We start from the raw sequence: 6,000 nt of genomic DNA, 5'->3' as shown, positions 1-6,000 counted from the left end.
CAAGGGAGAATGCGCAGGGACCCATAAGTCAAAAGTACATTTTGTATTTGTAAAGTATTTTTGTGTCGATTGCAGTTGTCATACAATTTCTTTAGCAAATTTTCAACTGTTTTTTGTTCCCTCCTATTGATATAATCTGTGTTATTTTCAGCCAGAGCAGGTTCCTGTCAGAGACACAACTCTAAACAACATTCTAACCATAATAAACAAAAACAAATAACCAACTTCTGAGGCACTAAACTGACATGTTTGCTTAAAACGAAACTTCCTGTATTAGAATGTGTTACTGTGGACCCGGCCTTTTCTTGTTTAGCTCTTTGGGACTGAAACTATTTAGTGTTGATGATTTAGATAAGTGACATTTTTAGCTGCACACAAAATATCTCAACTGTCATGGGATCAAAACAAAATGTACTAAAAAACGGGAGCATATCTCGTCAGCATCAGTTTTAAGTGTTTCAGGGTGAACCTTTAATTTGTCAGAGTTGGTTAATGTCCAGCACTGTTAAGATCCATGGCGTAACAGCCTGCCCTCACAGCTCCCTGCCTCGCTCATGGTGACGTGGGAGAGGAACATTCTCTCTTCTTCTTTGGTCTTAGATTGATGCACTTGGACCGATTTAGATAAGAAGCAGACAAAAACACATTTACAATTATCCTCAATCCCTCCAGTGCCTCACATCTGGTCTCTCCTCAGAGAGCTGACGTGCCAGCAAAGGCCTGCAGACCAGAAGTGCAGAGAGAATAGGGGAGGGGGCTTTGACTTTTCATCATTCCAAACATTCATTTACCCTGATACATATACATTTATCAGCGCACATTCTTGGGGGAGTGTTCCGCCCACCCAGTCCCAGCAGAGGTCGTCTCATCTTGATCCTAAACTGAAAGTAGCTGGACCGGAGGCGGTGCACGCAGTACAGTGAGTTCAGTTCGGCTGTCTGTCTGCTCGGAGGCCTGGGCTGCAGGTTGCGGCGTGAGTGAGTGGAGGAAGAGCAGAGAGACAGGCCTGGCTGGAGATCATTAGAGCTTGTTAGTGTCCCTGCTGCCTGGGACCCGGCGAGGGGGCCTCCGTTTAGGGGGAACCTCTCCTCTGGCCCGACTGAGAGGGAACTGTAAGCATGTAAGGGAGAGTGGGGAGGGGGCGTAGGGATGGAGGTGGGTCGAGGGGAAAGGGCAATGGGGGTCATTGCCACTTACAGTGCGCCGAACCCCGGAGAAGTCCCAGCAGATCTGCAGGTCTGACTTTCATCCGTCTCATCCCCGAGGCCATTAGACAGTTTAGCTGGGAAACGGCTGCTGAAATATACATCTGTCTGAGTGTCAGCACATAGCAGCGCTGCTCAGCCTGCACGCCGCTGCAAGTCGATTCAATATTTAAATCATCAGTCTCGGTAAGCGTTTGATGTCAGCTCCTAACGAGCCCTGTCTGGAACACTGACAGGCCTGTGGACGGAGCGGCTGTTTACTGTCAGCGATGGAAAACGCTGCCTTCCGTTGTTTCGTCATGTGTCGATAAGATCCAGCGAGACCACTTTGTTTGAGTAACGGCATAAAAGGACTCCGAGCAAAACGTGCACTTCAGCAAAGTCTATTTCATTCTTTCAGCAATTATGATGACACTTTTGCCAATACCGGATTTCTGTCAGAATCAAAGAGCTGATGTCGCGTGCTTCACTCGATGCAAATCAGTGGGACGCTCTCTGATTTTAAGGCTGTGCAAATATATTTCGGTCTTGCATAGCGACGTTTAGTTTAGTGTTGTTGCAAGCATGACGTGCTGCAGGTGAGGCTTTGCATTATTGAACAGCTCATTTTAATGAATTTCGTTTAAAGTCTGGTGTGATCTCAATTCAGTCAGACGCCCCTGGCTCTGCAAAGCCTCTGTACTGCACAAAACTTTCTGCAAAATTACTATTAACAGCATTTCTTTTGCAAAGTACAAAGTGGAGCATCATACGGATTCCATAATCGGACCCGACTGTTGACCTACTGCTGAATGTATTTACTGTTATATGCACTGAAATGGTTCCTGTCTACACTACCTCTGCTGTTGTGTCACTTCTCATCATGTTACCATCATGTGAGTGGAGAATTCATAAGGCTTGAGGCTGTGTGTGTGTGTGTTTGTGTTTGTGTTTGTGTGTGTGTGTGTGTGTGTGTGTGTGTGTGTGTGTGTGTGTATGTGAGTGTGTATGAGTGTGTGTATGTATGTTTGTGGTCACTTTGTGGGGACAAAAAACTATGACATCCCTAAAATGTAAGTCATTCAATTCTAAGGTGAAGACACATTTTAAGGTTAGGTTTAGGTTCTGGTTCCGGTTCCGGTTCAGGTTCAGGTTTAGGTCAAGTTTTACGTCAAGGTTTCGGTTTCAGTTTAGGTAGAGGTTAAGGTTAGGTTAAGGTTAGATTAAGGCAAGTAGTTGCTAGCCACGGTTAGAGTAAGTCTCCGGGACATCAATGTAAGTAAATGTAATGTCCACTTAAGTCATGGAGACACGACAGTGTGTGTGTGTGTGTGTGTGTGTGTGTGTGTGTGTGAATTCTCATCAGTTGAGAATCTACTGCGAGCATCTTCAGTTCCCCTCAACGTTAATATTCAACATGTAACCCCATGTTGCTCTGCTGTCTTACAATACATGACCTTTGACCTTTGTCAATGTACACCTTTAAATCCTTCCATTTTCAGCAGGAGCTTACAGCGGGGGTCCCTATCAAACCCCACATACATATATTCATTCTGAGTTTAGCTCAGCTCTGCCGCTCTAGAAGAAAATGAAAATAACACGTGAGCGCTTCAGTAGGCAACGTTTGCAGGTCTGTGTAATTTAACAAACTGTTAGCTTATAGCGGCATATGCTATTTTATCCAAACAGTTGCCTATAAACGTATCATATGTCATGCGGTGATCATCGTAATCTTAACAGCTGTATAACAGCATGAGCACATACATTTTTTACAAGTTGGCCCAGTTGGTTCTAACCCCCTGCTGTGATAGCACCATATTAATTTAGTTCTACAAGACACCATTTTTAGCATTAAAACCTTTTTGCCAACACGTCAAGGGTAGAGATACATTCACAAAAGATTCATATGAGAAATAATGCAACAGAGGCCAAGGGGTCTTGTAGCTAAGGTTTGTAGGTTCAGTCAGTTATTAGGGTTGTTTCCACCAAGCTGGTACAAGTGTCTGTTTGGAATGAGCGGTTTCCTTGCTGTTGCACTTTTCTTTCGGACACTATAAAAGAACCTGTTGATTCAGAGTTCAGTGAAGCTAAACGCAGAACAGGCGGTTGTTGTGATCAACGTCACTTGCATTGATGAGTCCCAGCTGCTGCTGCTACACAGCAATGGTTGCCTTCTTATACACAGTTTATTCTTATTGAACGTATCACATGTTCAAATCATTCCAGATTCCACACTCCCCTTCTTTTGGCCACAAACAATCCACATACCAAGAGTGAAGCAGATAAGATGAACGGTTCTTGAGATATGCGAGCTACATACAGGCAGACACACACACTAGCATAAATTGATATAAATCCCCATGGTCCCTTCATAATGAATTGTAATAACTTTGTTTTGACTCTATCTTGTCGTCCAGCGCCACCATCAGGATGATTACTTTACTAATTCTTTGAGTTGGAGAGCACAACAAATCGGAATAAAGAATATAATTAATTACCTGTCTTCTCGATGAGCTTATAAGCCACAGTTTGTCAGCATATTCACACAATCAACTTTATAAACTGATAACATGTCAATGTTGTGTTTGTGTTGCTCCCACCTATGCAGGTTTTAAATCCTAAGTAAAGGGGATATTTAGCTTTTGAGTTGGACCTAAAGGTCTAAGATGGCTTGGGGAGTTGGCCTCTGGTTTGTATAGAGTAAAAGTAATGTCAGTTAAAAAGACCCCAATGACCTCAACCCTCCGTCATCTGACACCAAACCCATCTTGGTCCATTCGGTCATACTGGGCCTGGATGTTGAACACGTTGCCAGGTTTTAGAGACACGAAAAGAGATGGAATTGTTCCCCGGAGGAGAGGATTGTCCCACCTCCCAGAAGGATCTCTCCCTCCCTGTTGGCCTCCCATGGGCCAAAGAGAAGATTAAAACAAACAGGGCTTTAATCAGTGGGCCCCGCTCTCTCTGCTCAGCTGCCGACAGAAGGAGCCCTCTCCAGGAAGGCTGCCTGAAATCAAAGCTTCCTGCTCGCCACTTGCTGCTTCGCCGATCCGTATCACAACAACAAAACCAGCAGAAACAATTATTTATTCCTTTTGATGTAGGTTTTGAAGTTACCCCACCTCTTCCACTGTGCCCCCCTTGCTTCCACCCCTCCTCTTCCTCGCCCAGCCCCTCCAGCTCTCTCTATCTTTTACTCCCAAGGAAACAAGGTCATGCCAGCTTCTCCGTAAAAAGGAGGCTGCTTTGAAGGAGCAGCAGCTCTAGACTCATACGCATTTTTTTTTCCTTCTTATTTTACACCGAGGAAAGTGTCGTAGTTTGAATAAAATTTGACGGGTTGTTTCATTCGACTTGCCGTCACCCTGCTGAGTGTGTCGAGATGTAAATTTCACTTTCACAGTGTAATGTGCTACACATTACTGGAAAAATTCCCTCAACTAGTTCAGTCTCATGACATAATGTGATTATTCAGTTACTTCAGAATTCATTTCAGTAGTAAAATATATAGAAGGGAAAAGGAACATTTTGTGTTACTTTAAATTTACATAGCTGCTTTCAGACATGCACTGAGTCTCCTGACATTCTCCAGAGCGGCTGTACGTGAGACTGCAAAATGTGAGAGACTCCGGACTTTCTGCAGTTTCTCCAGCCAGCCCTCTGAAGACCCCAGATAATGTGTGGAGAAGTCAATGTGAGAACATAGCAGGAGATCCTCAGCAGAATTCACTGTGAGCGACTGGGTGTGTTGTTGAGAAAAGGTGTATTTCCAGCAAATAAAATCATAATTTGTATCTTCTTTCAGAAATTAAACTTATCAGTATTAGTGCCCAAAAAAAGTTTACTGCAATCCTGCTCCCAATAATCCCCTCCTCCTGTCTGAGTGTGCAAGCTTTGTGTGTTATTTGAAGGGGTGGGTGCGGTGCTTTACAGACGCTGCGCTTGGCTTTTTCACAGAGCAGAGAACAAGGTGCTGAGATTGTAACAGATCTGAACTGCTGTCAGTGCGGCGGATCCCAGTTAACCTTTTCTTAGATTCAAAGTGTAGCAGTTGAAAACAGCCTCTCAACAGGGCTGAAATGTCGGAAAGCTGCTTTTCTGCTCAACACGCCTCAACATCTGCTGAAGCTGTCGGCCTGAAGTCTGCAGCCTCATCAAACAGCCTGGCAGAGAAAGAGCTTCTTAAATGTGCAGATGGTAATCATGTTTTTATCATATGCTGAAATTTGTGATCCTCTAAAATTCATTTTATTTGAGGGGGTGAGGTCGTTTAATTCTACCTTCAACGTCTGCCAAGTTGATTTTTGACAGGTCACATATTATATGTTCTAAAAAGACATACAGGATAATTGTGGGTGTTTGGGCTGAATATTGTCGTTTTGGAAGCGTGTCCCTGTGGCACATTTTTCATGGCTGGGTGGTTCTGTCTCACATTTTCACCACTTTTTAATGAGTTGAGGGATCCCTGGACCAAAGCTGCATAACAACTGCCAAGATCTCCTCACTGACTGAGTTATACTGAACAGTCTTATGTCTTTAAGCCATCGCTAGGTTCATTGCATTCTTTTGTTTTTTATGTTCCCAAACGCCAGCTACATCTTCAGATCCCTCTTTAAATCATGGTGGCTGAGGAACCTGTTCTAATCATTGCCAAAATCAGCGACGTGAAAACTGCCATTCCATGAATGAAAGTCGTGCACGTGTGCGTGCACTGGTCCAGGCAGTTTGCAGCCAGGGCAGCGATGACAAGGGGCAGACCAGCTTGTCGCTTTTGGACTCCCTCTGGGGCAATTAGCTGCCGGCTCCTGTTTCTTAC

Source organism: Pleuronectes platessa, chromosome 1, assembly GCF_947347685.1.
Source record: "Pleuronectes platessa chromosome 1, fPlePla1.1, whole genome shotgun sequence".
In the NCBI taxonomy this organism is placed as follows: domain Eukaryota; kingdom Metazoa; phylum Chordata; class Actinopteri; order Pleuronectiformes; family Pleuronectidae; genus Pleuronectes; species Pleuronectes platessa.
The sequence above is the reverse complement of the archived record's forward strand: the minus strand, read 5'-3'. Positions refer to the sequence as shown.